This window comes from Leuciscus leuciscus (assembly GCF_965113295.1).
Source record: "Leuciscus leuciscus genome assembly, chromosome: 16".
Taxonomy (NCBI): Eukaryota; Metazoa; Chordata; class Actinopteri; order Cypriniformes; family Leuciscidae; genus Leuciscus; species Leuciscus leuciscus.
The window spans coordinates 6,590,385-6,608,110 of NC_138740.1; the positions used below are offsets into that span (position 1 = coordinate 6,590,385).

Here is a 17,726-nt window from a genome sequence, read left to right on the forward strand (position 1 = left end):
GGCTGATCCGGTTTTCTTTTTATTTTCTGTGGGATTTTAGAATAGAGGTTTTCCATTTTTGAGATCTGTGGCAGTTGATTGTTTTGGATAATGAATATTTAAAATTGTATTTAATAGAGGCAGGTGTATGGGTGGGCCGGTAGACATGATTAATCAGTACAAATTTTGGACTATCGTCTCTATCGCAGTTACACGCTCACGTGACGTTGCTGTGCGACATGGTCACGAAAACGTATCATTTGCATGCGTTTTCAAGCATTGGCCTTGAATGGTTAAATACACAAACTTGTATGTCAAAACATTCATTTATGTCTTATGTGAAAGTAAACGGCTGAGAAAGAAAACACATGTGTAACAGTATATTGGGTCAGGGTATTCGGTCTTAAAGTGCCTTATATTCCTGCTGTCTGTCTTTCATGATTATCAAACTGCAAAAGAGAGAAAATCTCTCCCTGACTAAATCACTTTTGTACATTTAATTAGAAGAAATTTATGTTTAACTTCCCCATTGAAGACTATAGTGTTTTTTTTTATTATTTGATTATACAGTTTATGTAGCATTTCTTATTTATTTGTTCTTCAGCATTTATTTATAAAATTTTTTGGTCATATATCTTGGAAATTGGTTTCTTATTCCTATTTTATCGCTGACTGTTTACATCTTCGAGCTTGAGGTTTGTTTTTGTTTTTTTTTTAAGCCTAGTATTCGTTTTTTGTGACAGGAATTATGTGTCATGGTTTAGAAGGAGAGAACCCAATCGCAGACCATTTGCAGACATTACAAGGGTTTATTACTACACAAAAACAGAAAACAAAACCCACGAGGGGGTAAAACAAGACAGGATGAACTATTAAGACAGAAAACACTAGACTAACACTCAGACGATAAACTTAGACAATAAAGACAGGAACAAATACTTCTAACAAGACAAGGCTTTCTTCAGGTAACTCACGGAGGGTATCAGACAAGGATAGACAATGTACCGACACAGGACAGCAAACACAAGGGGATAAAATAGGGAGCAAACTAATCAGGAACAGGTGACACAGGTAAAGCAATAATCTAATGATGACGAGATGAGATAACAAGGGGGCGGGGTTACATGACGAGACAACGCAAGCACACAGCCAAACAAATGGCCATGTGCTTACACACAAAACATGGTTCTGTCATGATCCTGCCTCAAAACAAGAAAGATCTAGGACATGAAGGCAGAATCATGACAGAACCCTCCCCCCAAGGAGCGGCTTCCAGACGCTCCCTAGAGGGAACAAGAAACACGGGACAAGACCGACTGAGACATAGACACAAACCAACAATACATGACAAAAACTAATAAAGGCAGACATGAATACACAATGACAGGATTGGGGTGACATATCAAATACAATAAACAAGGCAAGGGAGGTGGAGGAAACACAAAGTTCTTAGGGGGCAGTCCAGGGTGAACAGGTGGACTAGGGGTCATGGGTGGACAGGACGATGGCTGAGGGCGAGGGGACCGGGCAGACTTGGCTGGGGACACACGAGGAACAGTCTTGGGGGAAACAGTCTGGGGTGAAGTGGGTGGGACTGTGGTCTTGGGTGGACAGGACGATGGCTGAGGACGAGGGGTCCGGGCAGACTTTGATGGGGACACACGAGGAACAGTCTTGGGGGAAACAGTCCGGGGTGAAGTGGTGACAGAGGGAACAGCTACAGTCGGCAGCGGAGCGAAGACAATGGGTGAGGCAGGTGGTAAGGGAGTGGAGAAAGATGTAGACTGTGATGCTGGGACAGGGCTGGACACAAAATTAGGGACAGGGCTGAACACATTAGCTGGGACAGGGCTGGACACATCAGCTGGGACAGGGCTGGACACATCAGCTGGGACAGGGCTGGACACATCAGCTGGGACAGGGCTGGACACATCAGCTGGGACAGGGCTGGACACATCAGCTGGGACAGGGCTGGACACATCAGCTGGGACAGGGCTGGACACATCAGCTGGGACAGGGCTGGACACATCAGCTGGGACAGGGCTGGACACATCAGCTGGGACAGGGCTGGACACATCAGCTGGGACAGGGCTGGACACATCAGCTGGGACAGGGCTGGACACATCAGCTGGGACAGGGCTGGACACATCAGCTGGGACAGGGCTGGACACATCAGCTGGGACAGGGCTGGACACATCAGCTGGGACAGGGCTGGACACATCAGCTGGGACAGGGCTGGACACATCAGCTGGGACAGGGCTGGACACATCAGCTGGGACAGGGCTGGACACATCAGCTGGGACAGGGCTGGACACATCAGCTGGGACAGGGCTGGACACATCAGCTGGGACAGGACTGGACACATCAGCTGGGACAGGACTGGACACATCAGCTGGGACAGGCATCTCCAGAATCTTGGCTAGACTGGACAGATACTCGGACAAGGCTCTTGCAGCGATGACAATTGGCATCTCGTGGCTCGCCAAAACCGACCGCAAAACAGCCTTAGCAGCTGAATCGGCCGCTGCTCGCTCTGCAGCCCTCATGACTGCAGACTCTGGAACAGCGCTTGCAGAAGCTGGCTCTGGAACAGCGCTTGCCGTGGCGGGCTCAGGAACAGCGCTTGCCGTGGCGGGCTCAGGAACAGCGCTTGCCGTGGCGGGCTCAGGAACAGCGCTTGCCGTGGCGGGCTCAGGAACAGCGCTTGCCGTGGCGGGCTCAGGAACAGCGCTTGCCGTGGCGGGCTCAGGAACAGCGCTCGCCGTGGCGGGCTCAGGAACAGCGCTCGCCGTGGCGGGCTCAGGAACAGCGCTCGCCGTGGCGGGCTCAGGAACAGCGCTCGCCGTGGCGGGCTCAGGAACAGCGCTCGCCGTGGCGGGCTCAGGAACAGCGCTCGCCGTGGCGGGCTCAGGAACAGCGCTCGCCGTGGCGGGCTCAGGAACAGCGCTCGCCGTGGCGGGCTCAGGAACAGCGCTCGCCGTGGCGGGCTCAGGAACAGCGCTAGCCGTGGCGGGCTCAGGAACAGCGCTAGCCGTGGCGGGCTCAGGAACAGCGCTCGCCGTGGCGGGCTCAGGAACAGCGCGCTCGCCGTGGCGGGCTCAGGAACAGCGCTCGCCGTGGCGGGCTCAGGAACAGCGCTCGCCGTGGCGGGCTCAGGAACAGCGCTCGCCGTGGCGGGCTCAGGAACAGCGCTCGCCGTGGCGGGCTCAGGGACAGCGCTCGCCGTGGCGGGCACTGGGACAGTGCTGACAGTGGCGGGCTCTGGGACAGCGCTCGCAGGAGCGGGCTCTGGAACAGCGCTCGCAGGAGCGGGCTCAGGAACAGCGCTCGCAGGAGCGGGCTCAGGAACAGCGCTCGCAGGAGCGGGCTCAGGAACAGCGCTTGCAGGAGCGGGCTCTGGAACAGCGCTTGCAGGAGCGGGCTCTGGAACAGCGCTTGCAGGAGCGGGCTCTGGAACAGCGCTTGCAGGAGCGGGCTCTGGAACAGCGCAAGGGGCAGCCTGAGATGAAGAACTAGAGGCTCCCCTTCTCCTCCTCTTTCTCCTTGGTCGCGGAGCGGAATCCGTAGCTGGACAAGCGACCGGTTGAAGAATCTCCGTGGGGTCTGTAGCAGGAGTTGGGAAGACAACCCCAGGAAGGGTAGACTCCGTCGAAGAGGACTCTGAGGCAGATTCCCACGATAAGCGTCTTCCTCGCTTTCCGCAGAGGCTGACAGACGCGGTGGGTGTCTCGGGCGTAGAAGAGGAGTGAGCTTGGTCCCCCAGCGAAGCAACAGCGAGAATGCAACCCTCCGGAATCCCGGGCAGCATACCAGGGGAAGACGACAAGGAGGAACCCTGCGATGACCTCCGTGATAAGCAGAGCACCATATCCCGGAACGAGCGGCGGACCAGCTTCTCCCGCTCTGCCAGTGGAGGGGGATCATTGAGACCCGCGATGAGGTAACGATTAAGGAGATCGTCAGGTAAGAAAAACCTCCTCTTTTCTACGACTTGAGCATACTCCCTCAATGGCAGTTCTCCCTGAGGAGGAATCGGCAGCTTGCCGATTCTGACGTCCGAGCTCGTCTTGTGCCACCATTCTATTAGAAGGTCTGCTTGGGACTCGACGGGCGAGGACCTTCTGTCTGCTGGGATCGAAGTTGGTCGGTACATTCTGTCATGGTTTAGAAGGAGAGAACCCAATCGCAGACCATTTGCAGACATTACAAGGGTTTATTACTACACAAAAACAGAAAACAAAACCCACGAGGGGGTAAAACAAGACAGGATGAACTATTAAGACAGAAAACACTAGACTAACACTCAGACGATAAACTTAGACAATAAAGACAGGAACAAATACTTCTAACAAGACAAGGCTTTCTTCAGGTAACTCACGGAGGGTATCAGACAAGGATAGACAATGTACCGACACAGGACAGCAAACACAAGGGGATAAAATAGGGAGCAAACTAATCAGGAACAGGTGACACAGGTAAAGCAATAATCTAATGATGACGAGATGAGATAACAAGGGGGCGGGGTTACATGACGAGACAACGCAAGCACACAGCCAAACAAATGGCCATGTGCTTACACACAAAACATGGTTCTGTCATGATCCTGCCTCAAAACAAGAAAGATCTAGGACATGAAGGCAGAATCATGACATTATGACATTTCTATGGTATCAACATTTTTGTAATCATAACCTAATTTAAAGCAAAATGATATATATGGTGATATATATCGTTATCATGAAATAAATGACTTGTATCGTGATATAAGATTTTATTCATATCGTTGTTGTCATTGGCAGCAAATTCATCCCAAAAATATATGTTTTACATGTATGTATTTACATAAACATGTAATAATGTGTATTTTTAAATAATCCAGTCATTTAAATTATTTATTAATAAAAAGGTCATCAAGATTAATACTTTTCTTTTTTTTATAGTTATTTACTTATACTTATTATTTTGATACCAAACTAAAATATAAAATTGATTCTAAATTATTGATAAGTCTGACATCAGTGCAAAAACAGAAGCTTCACATTATGATCAGTTGAGTTAAAAACAAAAGATAGATGAGCCCCACTGTAAAATAGTCCAAATGTGTGCTTGTGACTGCACATCAGTTGAATTTTAGCCCATACACTCATGCAGTCATGTGATGTATATTCACTAAATACACTTTCCCCATGTTTTTAGAACCGACTGAATGACATAGACAGCAGCCTCAGCAAAATAATGAAGTTGGATATTGACATCAAAGCTCTGGACAGCAGGAAGCAACAGATGAAGGATGATAACTGGGAACTAGAGGAAAAGATGGAGCAGGTAACCCAAGGTTTTTTTTTATTTTTTTATATCAGTCATCAGTTATGAAGCTTTCACTGCTTCTCAGTATTAGTCATAAATGCCAGATAATGATCATGTGAAAGCAGAGGAAGTGTTTTGCATAGAAAACATGTACAGGATGTTCAGTAATTTATGGTTTTGGTATATTAACTGCTGCTGTTTTTCATCTGATGTTGGAATGAGGGGTTTGCATTTGCTTGCTTATCTTTGTCATTTGTTTTATATTGTTTGAAAATAAAAGAGGTCCATCCACTAAGTTTTCTTACTAAAAGCCATAAAATTTTCTTCATTTACCTAAGGGTTCTTCTGGACTATTGGGGATCCAAATAAACTCTTAGTGTTATACTATGTGTTTGTTCTCAACAGTGCTCCCATTGAAGTCACATTGGTGTTGATGCTTTGGTTCACTGGTAGTCAAGTCAAGTCTCATTTATTTATATAGTGCTTTTTACAATACAGTTTGTTATCAAAGCAGCTTTACAGAGATAACAGGAAAATAGTGCAGCAAAGTTTGTTTCCAGAAGAAAACAGCGTCACAGTCCAGCTTAAGTAAGCTCAGTGATGTTTCATTTTTGGTGTAAAAAAAAAGTTAGTAATTTATTTAATTTATATATATATATATATATATATATATATATATATATATATATATATATATATATATATATATATATATATATATATATATATATAGCAGTTCTCAGATAATGGTGTCAATGCAGGCAGATCAATAATATTGTTGAATATTAAATAAAATGTCCCCAAGTGACAGATTTGAGTTCAACCTGAGTCATGTCTCGATTTATTCCTCCCCTCTTTCTTTCCCCAAAGGTTACTTCTTAAATTGTAATAAAACAGAGAGACAATCATCAATATTAAACATGTCTTGAGTCTGGAGAAATGTAGAGTTGTCAGCATTACAATGAAACGTAATACCATGTTTTCAAAACATATCACCTAAAGAGAGCATGTACGGAAAGAAAAACGAAGGGCCTAAGACAGAGCCTTGCAGCACACCGTGTGTTCATTCCTTGGGGCGCCTTGACTCTGTGTTGTGCTGTGTTTTTAGGTGTTTCAGGGCTCAGATGATGAGCTGCAGGACATGTATCAGAACCACCAGCAGACTGTCAAAGAGAAGGAACGGAGACTTACGGAGTGCCAGCGCGAGTTAGAACGGGCCGGCCGAGAGTGCAAGAGGATGAACCGCATCAAAAATGACTTGCTAGTTGAGCAAGGTAGTCGTTTGCTCCTTTGCTATTCATTTATTGTTGTGTGGTGGTGGTGGAAATGTGTTCTCTATATCAAATGGTTGTTTCGTTGATTGTAGTATTTAAAAGAGTCAATAGAAGAATAGTGACGTCCTTAAGTTCTTATATAAAGTGCTCTCGTCTCGAGCTTTTGGCGTTAAACACATATATTTTTGCTTTTCTCCCACTTTGTGGCCTTCATCATTTATCCTCTTTTTAAATTGAAATAACTACTACTGCAAAGTTACTTCACTTAAGAAATTTTGCTTTTATAGATTAGTTATTCCAGTCCTAAAGTACACTATACTTGTAGACATGCACTAATAACTAGGCTAATACTTTCACATCGAGTGATTTTGCTCAAAATGCATTTTTAGCAGGAAAAAAGTTTATTCTTTCTAAGAGCTGTTCATCGTCATTGTTTCTGTTCATTTGAAGGCCGTCTGCAGCTGGAGGCAGATAGACACACACAAAACATTAAAAAGAGGGACACCCAGGTGAAGAGTTTAGCGTCTTCCCTGGAGTTGGAGGGCTATGATCGGACTCCTCTTAACGAAAGACAACTCCAGAGCTTCCACAGACAAGTCAAAGAGAGACTGGACCAGGACACTGAAGCCCTCAACCAAACTATGGTAGATAATTGAACTGCAGGACATCATTTACCACCCAGTTCACGCTCTTTTGTATGTATGTATATATATATATATATACAGTATATATATATATATATATATATATATATATATATATATATATATACACTGTATATATATATATATATATATATATATATATATTGCATTGCCAATTTTTATACACTTTATGAAGTGTTTTATCCAATATAGAGACATATGTAATGTTTGGGTAACTCTTTAATTATATTATTTTTGTATTATTCAATGCTTAACAGAAAATTATTAAATAATATTAATTCAGATATTTATAAATATCCTGAAACTTCATATATTTTCAAAAGTTCAGTATTAGTATCAGTATATAGCATGTTGCCATTTTTAATAATAATTTCTTGTTTTCAGCAAGATATGCAGGAGAAAGAGGCACAGAAGCAGCAAAGCATCGATGATCTCCGTAATAAGAAGACCGGTCTAGAGAGAACCGTTGAGCTGAAGAGAGACATACAGGCCAAGAAACAACAGGAACTGAAGAACATCAAGTGTGATCTCCAAAAACTGGAGGGCTCCTCTAGCAGACTGCAGGAGCTGGACACTGAGCTTCAGAAAGCGGTTAGATCTGCACTACACCACTAAACTTGCTTTGAGCATTAAGCCCAAAGTATACTTAGTTTTTTTTAACGCATGCGCTAGCATATGCGTACAGTCGAACTCGTAGCCTTTCAAAATAGACTCCATTTGATAGCATGCAGAAACGCAGACGGTCGACACATGCACTCTAGAAAGTTTCATCTATGTCCAGTGTTTGCCCTATTTTTCTCCAGAAGTTATGACTGATAAAAATGTCTTTTAAAATAAAGTTGCGGCTTTCTCATAACACCCCTCACACAAACGCTTGTCAATGTGTGTTTGTTGTTGTTGAAGTCTTCAGTATGTTCTATGTTGTTGTTGTTCCGTCTCTTTTAGTTTCGTTTTCTACTGTGAAACAACAGCCGGGCCAGTGTTGCCACCTTATGGAACAACTGAGTAGTGCAAAACAAATTCAGTTCGCTTGTGCGACCTGCGCATACAAAACGTATTTCATTTGTCAATGTTCTGTTGGTTTCCACCAACTGAACCTTTAACTAAAATGACTATGGAAAACATTTATGTATATAGCGCGTTCATGTCAGCTAACAGCTTGCACCAGCTCAATCCCTCTTTTGGGGTAAAAAACTACTTTGAGGTTTACTGAAGACACACAGTGAGAAAATAGCGATGAAAAGACAGACACAGTCATTTTTGCAGCTGACCTTATTGCATACATATGTAGGAGTTTCCCTTTCAGATGTAAAATTGATGTGAGAAGTGTATTTAAATAAATTATACAACGTAATCTACTAAGATCTGCGGTATTCAATTTACTGGTATTTGCGACATTATTTTTAATGTCAGTCAGGATTACAGTCTCACGCTAATTTGCCCTGTTTAATAAATCTGGCCTAAAATCTGAAAATAAATTGTAGAAAGAAAACAATACTAACACCGCAACCAACAAAACTACCATCATTGACACCCTGCATTGCTTTTGTATGTGTTTTTCTTAATGTATGTGTGTTTATAGGAGCTTGAGCTTGATAATGCCACGCAGGCCTGTACTGTGGACAGTCTGAAGGCAGAAGTAATCGATCTACAGAAGGAGAAAACTGAACTGGATCTGGCCCAGCGCAGACTGGACCAGGAGATGGAACTGCTCAACACACACACCAGGGCACATGCAGAGATGGACATGCTCAAGAAGACCAAGGTGAACACACACATCATTCTCGCCCGCAGCCATATCACCTGTAGCCCAAGACTGGTTTCCCCACTGAAGCTGAGCAGGGTTCTGAGTCTGAGTCTGTCAGTACCTGGATGGGAGACTCCTGGGAAAACTAGGTTGAGGCCAGTAGGGGGCGCTGCTCACCCTGTGGTCTGTGTGGGTCCTAACGTCCCACTATAGTGATGGGGACACTATACTGTCAAAAAAAGCACGTCCTTCAGATGAGATGTTAAACCGAAGTCCATACTCTCTCCAGTTGTGGTTGAGGAGAGACCGTATGTACAGTATTGTACATTAGTACATTAGAAAAGCGCTTTATAAATGCTTCATCCATCCATTGTGATAACACCTTTATGCCTAATTCCGAAACAAATGTAGCAAACAAACAAAACAAATGTCTTTGGACAATAAAGGGGTGCAGAGATGACATCAGAATTCTGCTAATAATCTCGAGATACCACAATATATCCTACAAAATGTGTAAAGTTCTAGATGTGTTTGAGTTTGCCAGCACAATGTTTGCAGTAAATAACTGTAACACTAGATGTCAGTACAGTCTTTCTGCAGTTTCCTGACCGCCTAATATCCTCCAGTCTTTTATAAACACTTCAGTTTGTCATTTTTACATCACAAAAAATTAACTATTTATAACAATAGTGTACATTTGTACACTATTACAATTGTACATTGTGTTAAATTTCAGTTTCAACAAAAAAAGTTGAATTGATGCCTATTAAAATGAAAACTAATGCTAGGTTTATTTTAAAATGTTTGATGGGGCATCAGCATAATTTATAACATTCCATGCTGCCTAAAGCAAGATATGATTGGAAATCTGAATTTAAAAATGAATGGTCAATCAAACACATCATCTTTTACAAACATTGGTCATCCATTTCTTACTTTGATAATTTTTCAGATTAATTTCTTTAATTGAATAGATTGCTTTTAAATAATTATTTATTAAGGTCATGTGCAATCTATAAAATAGTTCCTTCAGAAATTAGGCTATGTTTTCATACTCTTTTTAAAAAGCAAGAGTGTTTTAGCAAAGACAATATATGCTACTATTTATGTTTTAGAAGTTTGCAGATTTTTATATACAGTATATGGATGAACCAAATTATTCCCATTATTACATTTATCAAAATGTGCTGAATCAGAGCAAACTGTGAGATATTACCTGGACGTCACTTAGGCCAAAAGGCATTCTTTCTAGGCAGTTATGGCAGTATACAGAATATACAGCACAGTAATGTCTGGATAGTGTGATCTATAGACTCTAATATAGCAGTTTTATGATCAGTGCTTATGCCAGACAGAGGCTTGCAAAGAGACAGCTTTATCCAACTAGAAAATAAATAGTTCATCTCTGCTTCGGATTCCAGATGGAGAAAGAGGAGCAAGTGAGGAAGATCAAGTCGAGACACAATGAAGAGCTGGTGTCTCTGCTAGGACACTTTCCAAGTAAGAGCGAGCTGGCAGACTGGATCCACTCCAAAACCAGAGAGATCAACCAGAGAACGGCTCAGCAAAATGAAGTCTGTCGCCCTTTGATTTGTTTATCCGCAAACGTTTATTATAATAAGCTAGAGAATGCCATAAATGATGATATTCAGTGTGAGGGCCTATAATGTTTCATGCAGTTTTAATCAGTATTTAAATGTCTACGTGATGAGCGACATACACACATGCATTGACACTGATGTAACAGAAAATACTGGCCTTTGTACAACCACCCACATACTTAAATCTTATACATATTTGGTTTCGATTTCTGGGTGCCTGAGGAACAGGTCATCTTCAGGTCAGTGGAACATGCAGTGTAGTTTTCAAATGGTGACGTTTAGCTTACACAGACATGTCTAAAATAGGGCTGTCTAGCAAATATGGCAGATATGACTTGCACTTGTAGTAGTGTACATAAACTGTTCGTAAGTTCACACACATCAATAAAATACATGTTTATGTGCAAAATAATATTGGAGAATGTACAATTTTCCAAATGCTGTATTTACACAATAAAATGTAATTATCCTCCAACTTTAACAGTGCTGAGATAATTCCCAATAAATGTTAATACATCCTTTACAGCCTTCAGATAAATTAACTAGCATTACTAGACAAGACTTTTCATTTTTATTTTTCATAGTAAGGAGCTTGCATCTGGAGAACAGAAGAAGACTCACTTAATGGCAGAAATCAAACATAAGGAAGAGCAGCTGGTCAACTATGAAGAGAGACTTTTCAATGTGTGCGGCAGTCAGGACTTCCAGTCAGACCTGAGTAAACTGGAGGATGAGCTGGAGAAGTCCTCTAAAGAGAGAGGTATGCTCTCACAAAACATTTCAGATCCACACTAAATCTACATACTGTGCTCATTTTGTTGGCAAATCTTCAGAATAATACAAAAAATCATATACATTTGGTAGAAAATGCTAATATAATGGACAAATCATACATGAGCCCGTTAGGGTCGAGGGATGCGTTTTGTGTATGATGGCCTTTGAATTCTGCTGAAGTCTTTGGAGCTTTTCAGATGCAGATTCTGTGTGGGCCTGCTTGACGGTAAATTACTGTTTATTGGTAAACAGGATATAGACTTTCTTTATGCCAAGTAGAGCAATGACTGTTGATATGAAGTCTGATAAGATATCAAGCTGGGACCCACACAGCTGAGTTTATGAAGTCCACAGCAGTTACACAACCCAGTATGTGTGTGAATTCAGAACATTCCTGGTTTTCTCAGTCTTCCGTGTTTTGAATGTGATTATCGGAAGTGTTGGGGAAAGTTACTTTGAAAAGTAATGCATTACAATATTGCGTTACTCCCTTAAAAAGTAACTAATTGCGCTACTTAGTTACTTTTTTTTTAAAGTAATGAGTTATGTTAATTTTGCGTTACTTTTTTTGCACCTGGGCTGGGCTTGTTTTTTTTATAACAAAAAAGTTATATTTTTGGGCAAATGTAAAGACCCTTTCACACCAAAAGTGAAATAATAAGCCTCAGGCTGAAGGAAATTCATGGCTGTACAGTAGAGGGCGCAGCTCAGACAAACCTATCAGCTCTGCTGCCATTTCTGGATAATGGAAGAATAGGATGCAGGTTTAACACTTTAACCAATAAAACTTAAAAATTAAAAGTTTAACACTTACTTTAACCAATAAAACAAAAAAAATCTATAGTCATTTTTGCTTATGGTTTAACTGAATCATCAAGGCAAGGCAAGGCAGGCAAGGCAAGTTTATTTATATAGCACATTTCATACACAATGGCAATTCAAAGTGCTTTACATAGAAGAAATAAAAATAATAAAAATAAATAAGAATAATTAAAACAGTTATATATACAGAAAAATAAAATACAGTACAGTACAAACAGTCGGACGAACAGTGGCACAGTGCTCATTCAGTAAATGCATAGCTAAACAGAAGTGTTTTGAGTCTGGATTTGAATGTGACCACTGTAGGAGCACATCTGATCTCTTCTGGGAGCTGGTTCCAGCATAATAGCTAAAAGCGGACTCACCATGCTTAGAGTGAACCCTTGGTATTTCTAGCTGATATGATCCTAATGACCTGAGTGATCAGTTGGGTTTATATTCAGTGAGCATATCTGCAATGTATTGAGGTCCTAGGCCATTGAATGATTTATATACCAGTAATAATACTTTAAAATCAATCCTAAATGTAACTGGGAGCCAGTGTAAAGACCTGAGGACTGGTGTGATATGTTCATATTTCCTGGTTCTGCTCAGAATCCTGGCCGCAGCGTTCTGTATGAGCTGACACTGTCTTATGGTCTTTTTGGGAAGGCCAGTGAGGAGTCCATTACAGTAATCCACCCTGCTGGTGATGAAAGCATGCACAAGTTTCTCTACTTGTTTCTCTACATTATCAAAGGTCAGAAACAAGTACATTGGTCAATAAAGTGAGATTAAATGCATAAAAATGTATGTTTTATTTAACATATTTAGTTTTTGAAGGTTTGCATAGTATTTTGATTCTGCATTTCACTGATTTTATTCATTTTGAGAAATATTGAATCTTTTTTTGTGCAAGTGAGATGAGTAAATGCACGCTCACTTTTAGTCTAGAACTGCAATAAGCATCATGTTCACAAAGCACACAAACACACTCACACAACGCCTCTCCACTTACTCATGATTCTCTCAACATTGGGACAGGAGAGCTCTCATTATTCTCGTAATTTTGTTGTAATTTTGATATTTTGTTGGAAATTTTAAACTTTACTTTACAAGTTACTTGAAAAAGTAATCTGATTACATATCTCAAGTTGCTTGTAATGAGTTCCCCCCAGCACTGATTCTCATTATCTTTTTGTCTTCTCTTGGCAGCCATGCTGGCGGGCGCCACCGCTGTGTGCAGTCAGTTCATCAGTCAGCTGACGGAGGAGGGCGAGCCCTGCTGTCCCGTGTGTCAGCGTGTGTTCCCCTCAGAGGCCGAGCTCCAGGACGTCATTAATGACATGCAGTCCAAGCTGCGGCTCGTCCCAGACAAACTGAAGAACACCGAGCAGGACCTGAAGAGGAAAGAGCGCAGGCGTGATGAAATGATGGCACTGAAGCCCATCAGGCAATAACACTTTTCTGGCCATTCAGTTATCACTTTATCTATCTATCTGTCCATTCCTCAATCTGTTTATCACTTTAACTATCCATCCTTTATTTCATGTTTATACATCCATCTTTTACTTCACCTATCCATGCATCCATCCATCATCCACCTGTTTACCCCTTCATTCCTGCATCCATCCACCTGTTTACCCATTCATTCCTGCATCCATCCACCTGTTTACCCCTTCATTCCCCATCCTTCCATCTATCCATTCATCATCCACCTGTTTACCCCTTCATTCCCCACCCATCCATCTATCCACACATCATCCACCTGTTTATCTATTCATTCCTCCATCCTTCCATCATCCATCATCCATCCATCCATCCATCCACCTGTTAATCCCTTCATTCCTCCATCCATCCATCCATCCATCCATCCATCCATCCATCCATCCATCCATCCATCCATACTTCTTCCTGTTTACCCCTTCATTCCCCCCTCTGTCCACCTGTTTACCCCTTCATTTCTCCATCCCTCATCCCTCATCAATCCTTCCTCCTGTTTACCCCTTCATTTCTCCATCCCTCATCCATCCTTCCTCCTGTTTACCCCTTCATTCCCTCCTCTGTCCACTTGTTTACCCCCTTCATTCCCCCCTCTGTCCACCTGATTAGCACTTCATTTCTCCATCCCTCATCCATCGTTCCTCCTATTTACCCCTTCATTCCCCCCTCTGTCCACCTGTTTACCCCTTCATTTCTCCATCCCTCATCCATCCTTCCTCCTGTTTATCCCTTCATTCCCCCATCCATTCATCCATCCATCCACTTACTTACCCCTTCATTCCTCCATCCATACTTCCTCCTTTTTACCCCTTCATTCCCCATCCATCCATCCATCCACCAGATTACCCCTCCTTCCATCCACCCCTTATATTGATGAATATTTTTTGTCTTGACAGGCAGTCTATAGTGGAGCTCCAGGAGAAAGAGCTGCCAGAGCTCAGAAATAAACTCCAGCGTGTGAATCGAGACATTGAGAAGCTGAAAGGAGACACTGAGGAGCAGGAGACGCTGCTGTGCACACTGATGTCTGAGGAAGACACCGCCAAGGCCTGTCTGCAGGACGTCTCCCTCATGGATCGCTATCAGGTCTAAGCTCATCTCCAGCCAGTCCAAACGCAGAAAATAAAATCCAGTAACATGCAGCACATCAGAACAATACAACATTTACTTAAAGACTTATTTATTTATCACATAGAACATTCAGAAAACTGCAGTATTTGGGATTCTTATTAAAAATACACAATACTGAAAGTTTATTATATACTAAATCTCAAGTTTTCTGAAGTCATATACTGTAGTAGCTTTATGAAGAATAGAGCAAAAGTTGTTATCCGGTTGTAAAGGTGCACAATGCAGGATTTTCAGTTACTGTTTGTAAACACAACATTTAAACTTGGCCCCTCCTCACAGGCTGAAAACCGCCAGAGACACAAGCCCTCTCCCTGTCTATCAGTTGCACACGCAGCCGAACGACTCAAGAGAACACCAGCGGGAACATGAGCAATGAGCTGTTTTGTTATAAAAAATCATCCAAAAATAGCATTGTGTATACTAAAGGCCAATTTATACTTCTGCGTCGGGTTCGCGTAGAAGGTACGGCGTAGCATACGCGTTGACGTGTACCATACGTCGTACCCTTCGCCGTACCCTGACGCGCACCTCCTCAAAAATGTAACTACGCGTCGCGGCGACGCGGACCGCAAGATCTGTGATTGGTCGGCTGGATAGCATCGTGTTTCCTCCTACGCATTTCCGGAAGGATCTTCTGCACTCTGCACCGCCCGCCCGCCATTTTTAAATTCCGAAGATCAGTGAAGAGCCATGGAAATAGACCAAGTGACCGAGAGATTGCTTGAAGAAGTGCGGAAATACAGCCATCTGTATGACTCCTGTCCTTCAGTCGCCATTGCTCGTAGAAACCTAAACTCAAAACAGCCGCGAGGAATGTAAACACAGTGGAACTGGAACATTAAAACCCACCCGCGCCAACTAGCGTTTCGGCGGTGTAACTGCAGAGCAACACAGACATTCGCAGAAGTATAAATGCTCACGACGGCGTCGCCTACGTGCGTACCCTACGACGTACACTACGGCGTACACTCGACGCAGAAGTATAAATTGGGCTTTAAGAACAGATACGCAAATAATTAGATGACTGCTTGTAATTTGCGAGCGAGTTTAGCCATCATCAGTCTAGCTCACTAATAAACAATAATTACGTGTCATCATAAAAACATAATTATAATGCCTAGTATTCTGACGGATTACAGATAGCTGTCAACAAGGCAGTAGCAACTTACCGGACAACTTAACCAAGCTTCAGACTCACATGATGAAGTCCCGTCCTCACCTGTGCCACGCATCATTATTGGCTGGGGCTACACATTCCACAGGAATTCAGGAAGAAAATATGAAAATATAGGCAGTAGTGTATTTGTAGACACAAACACCGCTGCACACTTCTAGTGGACCATAAACCGTGATTGAGAGGCATTATTTAGTATTAGTCTATACACAATTTTTTCCCCGAAAATCCTGCACAAGTGCACCTTTAAGTCTGATTTCATACATTACAGTTTCCAGGTCCAAATGCTCCTTTGGATCCCAAAAGCAAACAAACTGTGCTAATATACTCTCATGGTGTGCTGTACTACTCCTGAAAAAATCAGGATCTTAACCTTTATCTCCATAGAAATCTAAAAACAAATTGTTATGAATCATTACAATTTTGGTGTCCGGGACAGAGTCCAGAGACTATAGTGTTCTCCATGTTTTTAAAAAAAAAAAAGCTTAGCTTAAAGGTGTGCTATAAATGAATAGTTCTCATAAATGGCTTTCGATATATTATTCTCACTTGAAATAGAGTATAAACGTGGATGCAACAGTAATTGATGTGGCACAAGTTAGTATTAGCACAACGCAGTATTTTTATTGAACTGTGGGTAATCAGAATGTTTCCTGTCATATGTAGCTTGACCTGAAGGATGTGGAGAGAAAGATCGCTCAGCATGCAGCCAAGCTTCAGGGAGTTGACCTCAGCCGAACCATGACGCAGGTCAGCCAGGAGAAACAAGAGACCCAACACCGCCTGGACACCAGTACGTTCAGCTCTTTATGTAGAATACAAAACACTTTTTGTGAATCTCATGTGAATGTACACTCCTGTTCAAAAGTTTGGGGTCTGAAAGAAGTCTCTTGTGCTCACCAAGGCTGCATCTATTTGATCAAAAATACAGTAAAAACATGTGGACAATTATTACAATTTATAATGTTTTCTGTTTTAATATATACAAAAATAGTAGTGTAATTTATTCCAGTGATAGCAAGGCTGAATTTTCAGCATCATTACTCCAGTCTTCAGTGTCACATGATCCTTCAGTTCATTTGGTACTGCTTAAAACAGTTGTGCTGCTTAATATTTTTGTGGAAACCATGATACTTTTTTCAGGAGTCTTTATGGATAGAAAGTTCAAAAGAACAGCATTTCAAAACCGCATTTGAAATCCTTTGTTACATAATAAATATCTTTACTGTCAATTTTAATCTGTTTAAATAGTCTTTTGCTGAATTAAAAGTATTCATTTACTGACCCCAATCTTTTGAATGGCCATGTACATTAATTTAAACGTGTCATTTGTTCTTTGATATTCTTATTTTATATTTATATAAATTTATAAGGGAAATTGTATATCCTGAGTACTGTATCAACAGATAGACAGAACGACCAACTCAGATAGATAGATAGATAGATAGATAGATAGATAGATAGATAGATAGATAGATAGATTGATGCTAATAGGAAAAGGTATTTTTTCGATACTTTTAATCACTTTCACTACTTAGGGTGAGTTGCACCAATAGGGATTACGCTTATGTGTATCTAGTAATTCTGTTGCACCAAACTTTAAAATTTGTTTAAAAATAAGCATGCTCTCATTTAAACTATCATTTTGATCCTATTTTTATTTTACATTTAAGATAAATTAACTTTAATCTTGTTGCTCCATTACTTTAAACTCTGATTTAAATCTCAGTTAGGGATAATCTTTAAATTTACAGGAGAGGTTTAAATGCA

General features: G+C 41.8%; 1 pseudogene across 1 annotated transcript in view; it reads left to right on the forward strand.

Moving 5' to 3' along the window:
- LOC309477578 (DNA repair protein RAD50-like) overlaps positions 1-17,726 on the forward strand; it is a 50,612-nt pseudogene that overhangs the window by 21,881 nt on the left and 11,005 nt on the right. The window contains exons 7-16 of the transcript in view: positions 5,176-5,304; positions 6,395-6,560; positions 7,011-7,204; positions 7,610-7,825; positions 8,808-8,990; positions 10,394-10,546; positions 11,158-11,333; positions 13,364-13,601; positions 14,548-14,737; positions 16,623-16,749. The product of the transcript in view is annotated as a DNA repair protein RAD50-like (transcript). The remainder of the gene's footprint in view (positions 1-5,175; positions 5,305-6,394; positions 6,561-7,010; positions 7,205-7,609; positions 7,826-8,807; positions 8,991-10,393; positions 10,547-11,157; positions 11,334-13,363; positions 13,602-14,547; positions 14,738-16,622; positions 16,750-17,726) is intronic.